This window comes from Erpetoichthys calabaricus, chromosome 11 (assembly GCF_900747795.2).
Source record: "Erpetoichthys calabaricus chromosome 11, fErpCal1.3, whole genome shotgun sequence".
Lineage (NCBI taxonomy): Eukaryota > Metazoa > Chordata > Cladistia > Polypteriformes > Polypteridae > Erpetoichthys > Erpetoichthys calabaricus.
In genome coordinates, this window is record NC_041404.2 from 78004369 (window position 1) to 78023109 (window position 18741).

An 18741-nucleotide genomic window follows, 5' to 3' on the forward strand; every position below is an offset into this window, starting at 1 on the left:
CTTTTAACAGTACACAAAGTAATGTGAGTGCCATGCTGGAGAGGCTGGCATCCTGAACAGGATGGGATCCGGCTCCTTGCTGACAGTGATGGACTGGTTTCCCGACCCGAAAGGAAGTTGGTTCCTTGCCAAGAAGGGAGGCTACAATGAATGACAGGGGTGGACTGACGTCCTGACTAGAATGGGTTCGGAAGCATTTCTTGGGAGGGAGGACTGTGTAGAAAGACCGAGAATGTCTGCTGCCCAGGGGCATGTATCCCCAAACACAAAGTGGCAGCATCCCACTGGATACCTGCAGGGCAGGCTGGGAATTGCAGTCCCATGGGACAAACCTGTTGGGCCTCTAGAATGCCACCAGGGGGAGCTGCAGGGGATTGCTCTGTCCTCTTTGAAGGGCTTCTGTCTGACTTAAAGTACTTCCAGGTCCATCATGAAAGAAATTGTGTATCCTGCATGAGTTGTCAGAGTCAGGAGGAGGTGGATGAGACTACATTGGAGATGTGGAAGGAGAATTACTTTGCTGCACATCCTGAAAAGGAACAAACTGGAACCTTGTGGAGGCATTGTGTTGTATGAGCCCCTTATATTTGAGCCCACAGGACTGTGTTGTGTAGTTGTGTCTGGGGGTTCAGGGCACTGCTATGTACCCTGGTGGTCACAGTAATAATTCCGAATTTAGCAATTAGCATCTGGACAAATAATAGAATTCAAAATGGTTATACATCTAGGAATAAAACACTTCTTGAATTTGTTGCTCTTCACCCATGGAAAAAATAACAGACCACATGAGGGTTTACATGGAAAACAAATTGCATGGGTGTCCGAGAAAAGTTCAAATACCCATTAAAGCAAACAATACAATTTAAAATGGCACAGATTTTTTTTTCTTTAAATTCAGTTCACATAAAGTGCGCTGTCTTGTTATGACATTTTTTTCCTCTTTTGCTGCTGACACTCCCTGAACAAGGTCTCTGAAAGTGTTAACTAAAATATTTTAGTGAGAGTGGATTCCAGTACTGTAGGGAAGCCTAGGAGTTTTTCCAAAGTACAACCTGCCAATGTTAAGCACATAAAAAAACTTTGAACATCAAGTGGTTTTGGGCAAGTAAAATAGTATCATTTTTCATAGTCTTTCTCCAATCAGAGATAAATAGTAGCCTTAAAATATGGTTTGGCTTTTTTTCCTTTTTAAACTTAAGGAAAGAGGTTCAAGGGTTTCCAGCAAATTACAAACACGTGTGAGTTTGAAAATCAAAATTAGACCTTTCATATTGCTATTACTTTGTGCTTTCTAACTTATACATCTCCCTCAATATTTGAAAAGAAATGCCCGTCCACACAAATGCACTTTCTATACAATTGTGTGGAAAGGGCAACTAAAAGACAGATTCCAGATTATTTACTAAGCAATGTTATCATAACCCAAACTCCAAAAGCTTTTTTTTTTTCTTTTTCCTAAATCAGTTCAGCTTCATATTACAGCATTTGCATTCAGAAGTGCTTGGCTTTCTGAATAATAAACATTTAGTGAGGTTTTATTCCAGATTTATTAGTCTGTGGTTAGGCTAGATTAGTAGCTGAGTCATATTGGATTCCAGATTAATCATTTTGTAAAGAGTGACTTCAGTATTTAGCCTCCAGATAAGAAAACTGAGCTGGGCAGCATTGTGAATTAAGTAGTTTCTATGAAGGATGATGTCAATATTTAGCTTCCAGATAAGACCACTAAGTCAACTTGGTTTCTATATTAACTGATTGATAAAAAGCAGAAGATGATTCTTGCGCTTCCCTTGGCAAAGATGGGGCCAAGCTTCTTTCCACTAGAATTAATTTATTATAAAGTCTAGAAAGCCACATTTAACACTTCCGTTTTAATTTTTAAAGACAGAGCCACATTGGCGTATACAGAAGGCAGATATGGTTGACTGACTTACAGTATTTTGATCTAATTCAGCTCAGTTTCCTTTGAGCTTGGCTCTTCTCAATGGAGATGCCAACAAGCCCTTCAAAGGGCTCTCTCATGTAAAACTGACTCAAACTGGGCATTAAACACATTTTCAACATTAAGGAGAGTCTTAACATTCGGCAGCTTTCACGGAAAAGCATTTCCCTTCCGTTTACTAAGCAGCAACCCTACATATTAATTCACTTGTCGACAATTACTTGTAAATATTGCTAAATCAGATTCTAGATGAGGATCTTTACATTAAGATTGACTTCTGGATTTCATCTAAGGCTTGAGTGCTTTCCCAGTTTGTCATTTAGAGTGTTTATGTACATTTTATTAAGTCAGACAGCGAGAGTCTTCAAGATTTACTTGTTAGTCAAAGAGCATTTCATATTAATTAGCCAGCCTGAAGACTGGCTTTGAAATGGAGCTTCTGCATGAGCAAATTCACTTATGAGGAGAAGCACATCAGTTAGGCCCTAGAAAATCCGACTTTAAAAAGGAGCGTTCATTTTTCTATTTATTAGCTGGTAAGAAGCCTGTCTGCAGCAGCCAGCTACCAGATTATCCTCTTTAGCTTTTTTTATATATCTCTGTTTGTGGGGAATTTAAAAATCTGGATTGTGTGAATTTCGCACCGTTTCTTTTGTGAGAGAAATTCCAGTCCACTTACACCCTTCTGGGGTGGCTCCGTTAAATATATGGCTCTAAATCGACCGTTAAATTGACCATTACAACTATATAAAAAAGAGTGGTTCCATATATAATTTAACATTGGAGATATTTCTTTAAAGAGGACGTCTGTCTCAGAAAACCTGGGAAAGTTTATTGAATGCGACGGAATCTGCGTCCACAACAGCTGCTGCTAAAGCGAACAAACAGGCCATCGACTTTGAGAAATGCCTTTGCAATCCTACACTCACATCTGTGGTGGTTCGTTCCTGTTTATAAGTCGCATTTCGGTTTTTTGAAATCATGCATGCGGTGTGAGGAAAACAGATTTCAGGGCACTGCCCATCCGGGAGGGGTCAGAAAGTCTCCGGGCGATTAGTGCGGAGCGTTCGCGCCCGGCAGCCCTACAGCCACCGGGAGGCAGTGCCGCGTATTCCGTGCGTGGAGAGCGAGGTGGCTAGTGGCTGCCTGAAGCTCGTCCGTCAGCTTTACGAGTTTACTTTACATCATCGGGCGAGAATTACAGCTCTGCCCTGAACTGAACACCAGTCTATTACAGCGCGCACACACACAGACTCGACTGACACATGCCGTACCAGTTTACCTTTAATGCGTTTCGTAGTAATATGTAAAGAAAGCGGACTAAAAAATAACTTGTGGACGAGAGGAACTAGCAGCTTCTATCTCAGCAGCGATGACCAGTAAGCTATTGTCATGACCAGCCAAGAACAAAATATGCAAGGGACTGTCAGTCTATGTCCTGCGATGAACTGGCGCCCTGCCCAGGGTCTGTTCCCGCCTTGCGCCCTATGCCTGCTGGGATCGGCTCCATCCCCAGCGACCCTGGTGTGGATTAAGTTGGTTAGGAAAACACATGACGTCAGACCAGTGCTTGGGCGCACTGATGGACGCACCAAGACCAAGACGAAAATAATGACACGATACATTATGTTTGCCTCCGTATAAACCGATGTACTGTATAAGGAAATGATTATGGTTATCCTGCTTTCTTAATTGGGGTTTCGCAATGGTTATAGTTGCTGTTTTGCATAGCGTAGTATGATGGGTTCGAATCTCGCGCCTGGTGTTTGTCCCTGGGGCGTTTGACCCTGGGATTTCCTCCGGCTGCCAACTGTTTTTCTCTTAAACCTACCTAAAGAGTCGCTAGTTTGATCAATTATCAATTTTAAAACGGCTTCATTGTGAATGCAAAATTTGTGTATGAGTGGGTTCTGGGACATACACAAACACCTTGTGCAATACAATATCCTGCTTTGTGCACAGTGCTGCTGTGATAGGCTCCGGCACTTCCACGACCCTCACTCGAGTTAAGCGGGAGTGTGAATCTGACATTTAAGAATGCTGGAATGATTGTGTTTTTAACAAATACTCAATTTATTTTTGAATAATTTTCAAGTTCCTCAAGGCATTCGTGCTAACTTTCCTGAAACACACCTTATACATTCCGTTCTAGCACAAATCCAGAATGAAAGCTGCATGGTGCTGGCACCGACAAAGTACTATCAGTCACTTTCACTCCCTCACTGTGTTGCAAAAGGCATGATTTGGCTAGACTGAAATTAATTTGCAGGTCATGTGAGTGTAGTGGTATAAAGTCATCATGTGGGACTTCAAGATCAGTGCAGTTGTTATTTGTTTGTTTGATTTATGTTAATATCTTCTTTCAGGCATGCACACAACCTTTTTAATGACTCGCTAATTCAATAATTATCCATCAATCAATCCATATTTAGATCTGGTTAATCAAATGTAAGGATGTCTAGGGGCTAAAACCTTTTCCAGGCATGATCGGTCGGGCGCAAGAAAAGAACCAATAATAATAATAATAATAATAATAATAATAATAATAATAATAATAATAATAATAATAATAATAATAGATGGCACAGTGTTCTTGTTGCTATAGTTATAACTGCCTGAAGTTACTCCGGTTTTCGTGTTCCCCGGTTGTCCCCCTCTGATAAAGAAATCTGAAGACCCTTTTTAGTATCGCATACTGAAATCTACTTTCGGACTGTCTTGCGCCGATCGCTGTTAAGATAGCCGGAACACTCCGCGAGCGGGGCAATACGGGTTCGAAAATTCGTTCACTGATGAATACACATTTAGCACGGAGATCCAATGGACAGAGCCGCATAGCTTACGGCTCCAGTGGTTGAATTTTGACTCTGTTAGCCTACTCTGTGAAATTTGCGCCCCGCTCTCGATTTTGGGGTGAAAGTCTTTGAACTGAGGCCGCATTCTCAGGTTGACCGTTTTTTTCCAGATACATGCACTGTCCTGTGCTGTATTTTAGTTGCCAATTGGAGTCCTGACGTGCGTCGTGTTTCCAATTTTTTTTTTGTATTTTCTGATTTGTTCTTGCACATTGCGCTTCAGGGCCACCTCAATAATGTGTATGGTGAGAAGTAAATTGCCATCTTTCAGCTGTATGCCAAATCCAGCAAATTGGCCGTAAAGGTCATTCCAACATCATAACACATTACATGGTGTAATATTCTCAAGCACACGTTACTGGAAATGTAGAGCCTGTCCTGGCAGCACTGGGCACAAGGCCAGCTGCTGGTCCACCTAATAACATACATCATATTCATTATGACTTTAGCCGAAGCATTCATAATGAAATAGACAACGGTTTATACATTACCCAATCGTGCAAGTACGAAATTACAAACTACACTTGACTATTAACTGTCGCACTTGGATATTGAGTCATTGTCGTGTGCTGACTGTCGTGTTATGAGATAGTCTTGATTTCTTTGTGAAAGCTGCAAAACAGAAAAATACAAACTTCAAAGATTAATTAAATTGACCCGGGTTTCCTTTGCGGCAGTGGATTCTGTTCTGCGCCTGTGTTTTTCTTTTCCCATTTTCGGGTGCTTCTTGTACAATCTGAACCCGCTATGTTAGGTAAATCGAGTGTACTGTATGTGACGGTCGATGTGTCGCAACGGTCTCGTCCAAGGTTAGCTACTACCTCGTGTCCGTTGACACAGCGAGGCCAGAAACTGGAGAGAGCGGCTGATGAATCAAATAAAAGTTGCATTGTCAGTTAGTTTTATAATGTAATCACTTAGGGGAATACGCGGCAATTGAACACGTTACCGACATACTTTACTCTGTGAATTACTATAGCAGATGTCGCCAGGCCGTATGGTTTAAAGTTTAATGTGTTAACTTAGTTGCAACTGCCTGAGTTCTCCTTATTCCTCACAGCCGCCCTTCATTAATCGACCATCACTTCTGCAATGGAGCTCTGGGTTCCACGAAACAAAAGGCGTGCTGTCGTGAGGAGGTACCTTGCAATTTACGTTAGAGTTGTTACTCTTAAGGTACAGTCTTAAAAATAATAGTTTTTAAAAGGTATTTTATGGTTCTTTAATGGGTTATACGGGTCCTCGTATAACTGTTGCACCGTTTCATTCTGGGAAGGGTTCTTTGCATATGAAGTTGTCTTTTGTGCTTTGAAAAACTTCCTAATATGAATATTAATTCATTAATTATTAGGAATATTAATATTCCTAATGTGAATTTCCCCTTGGGATTAATAACGTATCTATCTATCTATCTATCTATCTATCTATCTATCTATCTATCTATCTATCTATCTATCTATCTATCTATCTATCTATCTATCTAAAATTATATAAAAAAAACTGAAACCTTTAATATATGGTAGACTAACCAAGCTGGACGCTAACACATGAACTTAGCCCGTTATTGTTATAGTGTTATTGTATGCAGCATGAGTTCTTTTAAAAGCATGACTTAGTAATATTTCACAAATCTGTTCCAATCTATTCATGGTTATTTACTGTATGATGCCTTTTATGCATACAAAGAAATAAAAGTTCCTTCTGGAACCTTCACGTGGATGGGTCTTTTGGAGAACCAAAAACGGATCCTCTATGGATCATTTTGAAGAACCACTCTGGCACCTTTATTTTTAAGCCTGTACATTCTTAAAAATAATGGTTCTTTAATGTCACTTTATGGTTCTTTACTGGGTTGTGAGGTTCATCGTATAACTATTGCTTGACAAAGGGAAGGGTTCTTTTCATATGAAGTTTGTTTTTGAAAAACTTCCTCATAAATTAGAAAAAAAAATCTTTAATTTATGGTAGGGACACATAACCAGGACTTATATGTTATTGTATGCAGAAAAAGTCCTCTTAAAAACAGTAATCCATTGGAATTTTACAAGTCTGTTACCATCTATTCATGGTTATTTATGGAGCCTGTTATGGACCTAAATAAAGAAAGGTTCTTTCTGGAACCATCATGTGGCTGGGTCTTTTGGGAACCAAAAATGGTTCTCCTATGGCGTTGTTCTGAATACTACTCTGGGACTTTAATTTTTAAGAGTGTAGGTGGAACAAAGATAACGAGCTGGCAGTTTTTTTTAACATACTGTACTAATCAGTTTAGGGTGATGGAGAGTTAGTGCCTATCCAGGGGACATCGGATGTAAGTTAGTTGGCAGTTTCGCACACTGACTTATACTGGACCAGTTATGGAACCTGCATGTCTTTGTGATGCATACAGAAACTGGAGTACCAGGAGAAAGTGGCACTTGCACATATGGAGAACATGCACATTTCAGACAGATAGAAACCAGATCCAGGATTTGCTTCCAGTCTTCTCTGAGCTAAATGTGCAGGATACTGCACAGATTGATATTTTATAAAGTTATAGTATAGGTTTATGCGTTTTCAGCTTATTTTCCTTCCTCGGATTTACCGATTTAAGAGAGAACGATATATCGGTGTATTAAGAAGGCTGCTGTAGGAAGAGAACAGGTGGGCCTCCAGTCTGCACATGGCGTGAACGGGGACGCAGACTGAGCCTTGTCTGGAGACGCTTGCCGTTCTCAACAGTCCCCGCTATTCAGAAACAGTAATGTCACTACTGTACCTCGTTGTAAATAATCAAACGTTTTTCCATTACTTTTGTTGGTTCCACTCGTAATTTAAGAAGTTTTCTTGTTACCTTGCTTTGTGCCCGACTTTGAAGTTGTGGCCGCGTTGGAGCTGCTTATCACTTCAACAACTGCTATTTAAAACATGTCTTATATATATGTACCTCCTGTACGCCCCACCTGTCATCGCTGGATGTTTTTGCATTTGTTGTTTCCTTATTGTCCTTGTCACTTTATGTATCTGATATGTATTCAATAACTGTCTCTGTTCGAGTGCCTTTTGGTGCCATTGGAGGAGCTATATACAGTAAAAGATTGAAATCCATTGTGTGAAAAGAATGGCATGAAAACATCTTCGCTTCGATAAGCAAGGTTCACAGCACAACGATGCAAAGCGTTACTATTTGCCAAGAGATTCGAATACCTCGAGCTCTTACACACACACCTCTCCATTAATGCGTGGCGTGTAACAGTTTCGGTGTGTGCAGCGAATTCGATCCATCAATCAATCTTTATTTTACACAGCCCTTTTTACAGGAGAAGCATCACAAGAATAACAGGCAGAACAACAAGGTTAAGGGAATTGGCTCATATTTTATTTTGCTTAAACAAGAAGCGGCAATAGATATTAAAGTCGAAGGGAAACAAACCATTATCCTACTTTCCGCCTTCTCAAAAACCATAAAAATGAAAAGTCAACGTTAAGATGTCCAAACACCGTAGATTTGTTTATGATCCCCTGTGCTGTATACAGATATTTTTCAAGTGTCCCCAAGAGGATCGAAATAAAAACCCATAAAGACACAGGCTACTGTTTTTCTCAAATATGATTTTTTGCTGTAAAAAATCAATCTGTCAACGTTTATGTGTGGATAACGTACCTTTCTCGTGGGAACAAATTTGTTTCCAAATAAACAGCTGCTTTATTTTTAGTTTTCTGGTGCCATGGTAACTGTTCTTGTATATTTAAATTTTAAAAATCCGTGCGTCACTTTTCTGCATGTTATATATTCATACAATTGAACTGATGCTTTTATATTCAGATCAAAGGAAACAGAGCTGAGCTCCGTTGTTGTCAGATTTCTTTTTCTCCCTCTGCGCGTCTCTCTTTCTGACATGGATTAAATGACTAAAAATGCAGTATATTTTAAGGCTCGTTTTAAAAAATCATATATTACCGGGAGATTTACAAAGCAGGTGCAAGAATGGACGGCTGTTTGAGCGCATCTCTGCTGTGTATAAATTATGATTTGCTTTTAATTGTAAATCAGCAAGAATTCAGAATGTAGCGAACACGATATGTAAAATAAAATGTTAGGTTTAAAAAGGCAAATTAAGTAGAGCGTTGGATTGAACTCCCGAACATCTGATACACAGTTGATTTAGAATGAAAAAAAAATGAGAACCTCTAATTTTATATAATAATCTACTAATCAAGATCGTTTGACAAATAAATGTTTATTCATCTGAAACAAATTACGCCGAAGTCAGGGGTTGCAATAAAACGTTTGACATCAGCTACAGTGGCGTAGCTTTGGCTTTGAAATTGGGGGAAATGTTAATTGTGAAGCTTGGATGCTCTCCGCAGATTTCCGTGGCAGTCGCGGCTGCTTAAGACACGCGCTCGCTGCTTGCACTTTATGAACTTGGTTTTGAGAATATAGAGGGCCGCTTTCATGCGAATTTCAAAAGATCGTTCTCTGCTGCATCCTATTTAAGTTAAATCAGAGGCGGGAGGGCTCGGGGCGGCACTGATGCGAAGTTGCGATTGTCTGCCCGGTCACGGCGTTGTGGAGTTTGCGCGTTCCCACCCAGTGGACGTGCGTTTTCACCGACTACTCCGAATTCGCCGAGTTTACTCGAACATTTTACGTATACTGACGACTTGAAGATTTATCACTGGGGATATGTCTAGGGATGAACTGACGTCTCATCAACTCCTATCGCCTGCCTTGTTGATGCAGCGTCCCGCGATGATACTGTGAAAAAAATTAAATGACTGCCATCTACAGCGACGTTTATTTTTTGTTAGCAGATTAGTTGGTTGGTTTATTTGTTTGTTTATTCTGGTGGTGACAGTGGGAAAGTGGAAGTGTCAATCACATCACTTTTCAAAAGTCATCCTAAACATGTTAAACGGGACGTGTAAAAAACAAACAAACTTATATTGCCCTTTTGTCTTTTAATCAATCATGATGGGCTTAACAAGACAATAGTACAGGGGCACAGTGTCAAGTGCTACCACTTCATGAGTTCGGGCACAAGAGAGAAGTGTTTAAGACTTGTACAGTGTCCTCCATTATGTATTGGATAAAGACACTTCTCCTTGATTTACCCCTCTGCGCCATAGTTTAAAATGAATAATAATAACAATTCCTTACATTTATATAGCCACTTCAACCACCACTAATGTGTAGTGTCCCCCTGGATGATGCAAAAGCAGCCATTTTTGCACCAGTACACTCACCACATATTAGCTGTTAGGTGGTGAAGATGTGAGTGAGTGAGTTAGAAAGGGGGATGATTAGGAGGTCAGAATGAATAGGCCATGGTGGCCAATTTAGCCTGGACATTGGGATACACCCTACTCTTTACGAAGGATGCCCAGGGATCATCATGACCATAGAGAATCAGGACCTCAGTTTTACCTCTCCACTGAAGGAAGGCGCTACTTTTACAGCACAGTGTCCCCATCACTGCACTGGAGCAATGGGACCCACATTCAGACCACAGGGTAAATGCACCCCGGTGGCCGCACCAACATCTCTTCCAGCAGCAATCCAAGCTTTTTTTAGATGGTCTTCCATCCAAGTACTGGCAGGACCCAAACATACTTAGCTTCGGGTGGATGACCTGTTCTGAAGTGCATTTGGTATGGCAGTTACAAATCAAACAATTCAGACTTTAATTTAAGGGTATTTGCATACATTTTGGAAACACAATCTGGAAATTAAAACACTTTTTCTACATGGTCCCCCCATTTCAGACCCATAATATTTGGGACAATTATCCGTCACAGGTGTTTGTGATTACTCAGGTGTGCATTGTAGACCCCCAGGCAAAGCAGTGTACTGGGGACCCTGTTTTGATAGCAAAATATGAATATACATAGTGTAATAAATCAAAACACACAAGACAGGTAAAGAGTTGGGGATCCTCCCCATATACTGGCTGTAGGTTCCAGTTCAAGTCAGGACAGTCAAAATTTGCACAACAGATACACATTTGACAACACAGTATGGTTTCTTGGAGCTTTTATGGATGAGGCTTAATGAGAACAGGAAATGAACAGACGTAAATAATGGGGTTGGAGACTGGTCGGAAATGACATCATAAGGGAGCCGGAAGAGCGATGGAATTGATGGAGCGATATGGAGGTATTCTTCATGGGAGATCGGAACCGTTTCTTGTGGTAATGTCTTTTATTCTGTCGTTTTCCTGCGGGTGCAAAGGAAAAGAGAGCATTAGTGCCATATTCTGAATCCCCATTTCTCGTGGTTTCACGTGTGATCGGGCCATTTGACTGTCGTCGAGTTGCGCATGTGTGACAATAGGCATCAGAAACATTGTGGTCCCCTCTGTTCCTGGGGCCCCCGTCCAGTGTCCATTGTGCCCATACATTAAGATGGCCTTGGCCATTGCTTCTTTAGTGTGTTAATAAGATATCTAGTTTTTTTTTACCTACAGACTACCTTTGGAGTCTGTAGTTGCAACTGTACAACATGAGGGGCAGAGCTGTGCCAGTGAAAGTCAAAGAAGTCATTATGAGGCTGGACAACAAGAGTAGAACCAGACATCGGTAAAACCTAAGGATTACCTAAATCAACTGTCAGGAATGTCATTAAAAAGAAAGAATGCACAAGCTCAGTAACTGCAAAGAGACTAGTAGGTCAAGGAAGACCTGCACTATGGCAAAGAAAAAGCCCTAAATGCCTGTCTGACAGATCTGTAATAAACTTTAGGAATCTGATATGTATGTGTCAGAGACTAATGTCTGCAGAAGACTTAATGAACAGAAATACAGAGGCCACACTGGAACATGCAAACCACTAGTTAACCACATAAACAAGATGGCCAGATTACAGTTTGCGAAACAGTAGAAAAAAGAGCCTTCAGAATTCTGGAAAAAGGTTTTGTGGACAGACAAGACCAAGACGAACCTGTTTCAGAGTGATGGCAGGAACAAATTGTTGAGATGAAAAGGAACTGCCCAAGATCCGAAGCATACCACCTCATCTGTTAAACACAGTGTTTGTGGCGCTATGGCTTTGGCATGTATGGCTGTCACAGGTAATGCAACACTTACCTTCACTGATGATGTAGCTGTTGACAGCAGCTGCACAATGAATTCTTAGGTGTATAGAAACATCTTATCTGCTCAAGTTCCAATAAATATTCCCCCAAACTCATTAGATGGCACTTTGTCCTTCAGCAAGAAAATGTTCCATAACATACTGCTAAGAGAAGGCAGTTTTTCAAAGCTAAGAAATGGAAAATTCTTGAATGGTCAAGTCAGACACCTGAAATGGGGAGACCACATAGAAAAAGTATTGTCACCAAAATGCATGTAAATGTCCTTAATTTAAAGTCTGCAATGTACACTTAAATCATGTTTGAGTTGTTTGATTTGTAATTTTAAACTGTAGAGCAAAGGGTTACATCAAGGAAAAATGTGTCTTTGTCCCAAACATTATGGAGGGCACTGTGTGTAAATACCTCCCATGCCCACCCTCTTAAAAATAAAGGTACCAGAGTGATTCAACACTTTTTAGTTCTCAAAAGGGCTATTCCCATAAAAGGTTTCAGAAAGAACTCTTTATGTGATGTGTATGAGGTTCCATAAATAGTCACGAATGGCTGATACCAGATTTGTGAAGTCCCAGTGGGTTCCTGATCTTTAAAGGACACTTGCTGCAAACAATAATATAAACTAAGTTCAGGTTTTCTTAATCTATTAGTATACTGCTAGATCGCTTACTAAATATTAAAGACTTCTGTTTTGACCACATGTTAAGGACTCTTTCCAAGACCAAAGATGTACAGAACCCTTCCCAGAATTAAATGGTTCTCTGTTAAGCAATGGAGCTATGAAGAACCACACAACCCAGTAATGTGGCATGAAAGAGACATTATTTATAAGAGTGCAAAACTATAGGTCCATAGGTCAGTAACTGACTCAATTGTGAGGAGATGTTTTGTGCAGAACAAGGGGGCTGTGCTAGTGAATCACTTGCTGAGTTTAGGTATCTTTCCAGCTACTTGTTAAAAGGAGGGCAAACTTGGGATCTGTAGATATACCGGCTGGAACACAGCCTATGAAGTCTAAATGGGTCAACAAAAAAGGAAACAAAAGAATGCCCATCTGCTTCATGCACCGAAGATTGCTTACTTTTTCATTTCATTTCTGTTACACCTTGAACAGTGATTAATAAGTAAAGCACAATTACTCCCTGAAAACTGAAGAGAGGCCAATGTGGTAGTATAAAGTAGCTTCAGCAGCGCATCACCTTAAGGGATAAAGACACTAATACACTGAACAGACTAAATGCACTTAGTTAAGACAAAGTAACGACACAGCATATCAGGTAGCAACAGTGGGGAAATCTAAATTTTGGAGAACAAACTACCCATGAGCAGCAGTAACAAGGGCAACAGATTGTAAAACTTAGTTCCGCACATGTCTAGGAAAATGGCTTTATCTCTAGCCAAATTACAGTAAATCCATAGTAGTTGGGCAATTTGTATTCTCCACCACTATGGGGGAAAGAAAGTCTCAGGCAAGCAGAATATTTAATGTGTCACACACTTTATTTTAAGGTATACAAAGATTTCTGCATGTTATTTATATTCTCCAAGAAGCAGCGTTTTGAAGGCAATTTGAGTCTTCATCTACTCCACAGGCATCATACAGTTGAAGGCTTGTGTAAAAGACATGAGTCATTCAGCAACGGGGAACATTTGTGACTGAAATCCACCTGAACACAGTTAAGATGTTCAATGGGAAAAGAGATAAACAGGAAAAAAGAACATTGCTTTAGATGTAAAATAATCAAAACACAAAGTTAACACCGGAGGAGGTCCTTGTCACCTAGCGGCACTTTGGAACTGCAGTGCTGATGCGCGGCTTTAGAAATGTAACACATTAGGCTGTCCAAAAAGCAAAGGCATTAAGCATGTGCAACAAAACAAGGTGAGGTAAGGAAAAGGTCTGATGTCAAAAATAAATAATATTCATTTACATCACTCTAGTTCTTTTTAAATATGTCAGTTTTATGGAAATTATGTGTTTTTTTTCTTCTATAGACTAGGTAAGTGCCACACTGCATGTTACTTGTTCCCTTAAAACCATACTGTTTTGAAACAATAACACAAAGGAATCCAGATTTGATTACCTGGTAACTCCATATTGTCCTACTGTGTTTGTGTGTGACTGTAAGTATGTGTGAGTGGCCCTGTGATGGACTGATGGCTTTTCCAGGCTGTTCTGTGCTCTTACAATGGGATCTGGCTCCAATAAACTGAATTATATTAAGTCTGTTTGAGAATGCTTTAAGTTATGTTATACAGTATACTGTATACAGTATGAGTACATGCAGTATATACACTGATCAGCCAGTGAATAACATAAATTATCTCATTCTAATGGCACCTGTCAAGTAGTGGGATATATCAGGCAGCAAGTGAACAGTCAATTCTTGAAACAAATGTGTTTGAAGCAGGAAAAATAGGCAAGCATAAGGATCTGAGAGAACGACTTTGACAAGGGCCAAATTGTGATGGTTAGATGGCTGGGTCAGAGCATCTCTAAAATGGAAGGTCTTGTGTGGTGCACATGGCATGTACTGGTTAGTATCTCCAAAAAGTGGTTCAAGGAAGAACAACCAGTAAACCAGTGACAGGATCTTGGATCCTCCAGGATCACTGATGCACTTGGGGAGCAAATGCTTCCCCACAGAAGAGTTACTATTGTACAAAATTGCTGAAAAATGTAAAGGTGGCCATGAGAGAAAGGTATCAGAACACACAGTTCTTTGCAGCTTGCTTCATAGCTGCAGACCAGTCAGAGTGCCTATGCTGATCCCTGTCCACCTCCAAAAGGCGGCTAATGGAAGCATCAGAACCGGAACATGGAACAACAGAAGTAGGTGGCCTCGTCTGATGAATCACATCATGTGGATGGCCAGATGTGTGTGCATCATTTACCTGGGGAAGAGATGGTAGCAGTATACACTATCAGAAGAAGGCAAGCCGACGGAGGCAGTGTGATGCTCTGGCCAATGTTTTGCTGGGAAACCTTGTGTCCTGGCATTAATATGGACATTACTTTGACATGTACCACCAACCATAAATTGTTGCAGACCCCGTACATCCTTTCATGGCAACAGCGTTTCCTGATGGCAGTTGCCTCTTTCAGAACAATAATGCACCATGCAACACTGCCAGGGCCAGCACCATCATTAAGGCAAATTAGGCATTTGTCTAGGGCACAGATAATAAGTGGGTGGGGACCCAGCTACACGAGTTAGCTACCAGACAGTCAGTTGGCACGCTAATGAGCTTGGCCTAGCACTGGCACTGCACACTGCATAAGTTGTTCAAGAATGGTTTAAGAAACGTGACAAAGAGTTTAAGGTTTTCCCCCTAAATTCCCAAGATCTCAATCTGACAGAGCACCTGAGGGATGTGCTGGAATAGCAGCTCAGATCCCTGAAGGCCCCACCTCACAACTTACAGGAATTAAAAGATCTACTGCTAATGTCCTGGTACCAGATACCACAAAACACTTTTAGAGATCTTGTGGGGTCCATGTCTCATTAGGTCAGAGCTGTTTTGAAGGCAAGACAGTAGGGAAGTCATTTTAATGTTGTACCTATTGGTATAAATCCTTCACACATAACACTGTCTTTCAGAAATTACTGTACATAGAGAAAGTCCTACAGATTGAAAGATGACACATGTTCCATTACATAAAAAGGTGATCAATCTGATTCAATTAACAATAGACCTGTAAACTTAACATTCATCACGTGTAAATTAGTGGGAGCAATTATTAAAGAAAAGGTTGAGCAATTTATGTCAAGAACAGATGTTTTAGCGAGAAATTAACATGGGTTTAGACAAGGGAAATCATGTTTAACTAATATGCTGGAATTGTACAAGGATGCAACAAAAGCATATAGTCATTGAGGTGCTTATGATATTATTTATCTTGATTTTCAGAAAGCTTTTGAGAAGGTCCTTCATGAGAGGCTTGAGATCAAAGTAACAGAAATAAGAATTCAAGGTGCAATATGTAAATGGGCTTAAATACAGAAAAGAAAGGGTCATGCTGTAAGGTACTTTTTCTTAATTTGGTGATGTTAAGAGTGGTGTACCTGGGCTGCTGGGGCTACTTCTCTTTTTATTGTTCATAAATGATCCTGAAAAGAATATAAATACCAAGTTGGTTAAGCCTGCAGATGATACCAAAGTGGTTAGAATGGCAGATTATGCAAAAGCAGCCAATTAATTACAGCAGGACCTGGACAGAACTGAAATGAAATTTAATATAGGTACATGTAAAGTGTTACACATAGGAAGTAAAAATATAAAATTTGAATACCCAGTGGGAGGTTTGACACTTACATTTACTCATTTTGAGAAGGACGTAAAAGTCCAAGTAGTAAAGTCTTCACTTTCTACAACCAGACAATGTACAGGAGTCTATTCAGAAGACTCAGAGGATGTTAGGTTAAATAGTCCAATGTGTGGAATACAACTCATATCAGATTTCTCTTAAGTTATATAACGCACTAGTGAGGACTCATCTGGTTTACTTTGTATAATTTTGGTCCACAAGTTACAAAAAAGACATAGCATCACTAGAGAAAGTCCAGTGAAAAGCTGCTAGGTTAATTCCAGAACTGTGATGTATGAACTTTGGGGGAAGAAAAACTGAACATATGAAACCATTTCAGTTTAGTCAGATGTACTGTAGATTAGGAGGTGACATGGATGAAGTATTCAGACTTATGAGGTGAATTAGTACAATGGGCCCAAGTGGGTTTTTTTAAAATGAGATCTTCAACAACAACACAGGGACTCAGATGAGAACATATGGAAGTTTCACATAAAGGTTAGAAAATGTATTCTTCACACAAAGAACCATAGACATATGGAATAAGTTGGATTGTAGTGTGGTAAACAGTTAGGGTTTTTAAACTAAAAAGCATGTTCTTGTCAAAATTGTTGTAATGTTACGTTTTGTTACATATATGATACATTGATCCAGTAAAGGAGTATGAATAGCACCCATGAGGAGAAACAGTAAAGTTAAGGCAATGTAAAAGACATTGATGAGTTAGATAAGTAACCCTGCAGAGTATGGTATGAATTAAGGGAGGTTAAAGAGACATTTCAGACTCACTCTTCTCTTGAGAAAGAAGCAGGGTGTTATAAGAGAAGTATAACAAACAAAGAGCCTGATCAAGCTGCAGAAGTGACTACCAAGGAACCAAGGCTCATATACACTCTTAAACATAATGGTTCTTTAATGGCACTGTATGGTTCTTTACTGGGAGGAGTGGTTCCTCACAGAATCATTGCTTGACAAAGAACTATTTCATTCTGGGAAGTGTTTTTTGCATATCAAGCTAGTACTTTGTGCTTTGAAAATTCCTAATATATAGAAATAGCTCACAATTGTTAATGTATTTTAGGCTACCTAGCGTGACACTAATAGATCAAGAAAACCTAAACTTAGCCTGTGTTGCTGTATGTATGCCGTAGGAGTCTTTTTGAAATAATAACCCATTGGTATTTCACAAATCTGTTATCATCTATTCATGATTATTTACTGTGTGGAGAATGCAACAGCAGACCCCCGTGACCCTGTGTTCGGATTCAGCGGGTTGGAAAATGGATGGATGGATGGATGGAGAATGCAACAGATCAACATAAGTAAAGGGTCTTTCTGGAGCCTTCATGTGCATGGGTCTTTTGGGAACCAAAAATGATTCCATTATACAATACAATACAATACAATTTATTTTTGTGTAGCCCAAAATCACACAAGAAGTGCCACAATGGGCTTTAACAGGCCCTGCCTCTTGACAGCCCCCCAGCCTTGACTCTCTAAGAAGACAAGGAAAAACTCCTAAAAAAGCCCTTGTAGGGAAAAAATGGAAGAAACCTTAGGAAAGGCAGTTCAAAGAGGGACCCCTCTCCAGGTAGGTTGGGCGTGCAGTGGGTGTCAAAAAGAAGGGGGTCAATACAATACAATACAATACAATACAATACAATACAATACAATACAATACAATACAATACAATAGACAGAACAGAACAAATCCTCAATACAGTCTAAAAATAAAAATTTTATAAGTACGGACCAGAATTTAACAGTAGATGATATCACATAATATATACTATACTGATGGCATCACTCTGGAGAACCAACCTGCGCACATTTAATTTTAAGAGTGTATGTGTATACCATGCAGGGTAGATGATAGTTGGGAATGACCAAGTGGCATTGCCATTTGCAGGTGTGTTATGAAGAGGCCCTCATGGCAGTTCCCTCTAGCAAGAATAACTTCAAGAAGGCTAACAGCAAACAAAAATAATTATTAACAAAAAAATTATTAATACAATAAACAAGTGAAGAATGAGCACAGGAAGATACAAATTACAAAGAATGCAGAAGCATGCTCACAACCTGACAGACAGTCTCAGCCTATCTGTGTGACTTTTGTGACAATTTTATCTTGTATGGAGGATGGATCATCTACTTGCTCATAGCTTCAGCACCAAAGTTCACTCACATTCTCACCTCCAGTCCCTTTTTTTTTCTTCTATCCTCTTGAGTCCTGGGGGGTCAATTTGTGCTTTAATGAAGGGTTTCCACTCTCTCTTCTACATATTGGTCAGTATGGATGTTGCCTTTTCAAGGCAGACAGTAGAAAAACGAGGCATATCACATTCTAGTTGATGCTGCTTTCTCAGTGGGGCTCTGTGCCATCATGATGATATCTCTGACAAATGCAGCTTCTTGCCATCACAGCGATTTCAGATAGTTGAGTAAGACCTTAACCTATGTGTTGTTAATCTGGTGATTCTGGAAGGAATATGTTTAGTAGTAATAGTAGTCGTAGCAGTAATAATATTGTCATGTATTTGAAGCTATCTCCTGTAACATTTCAGT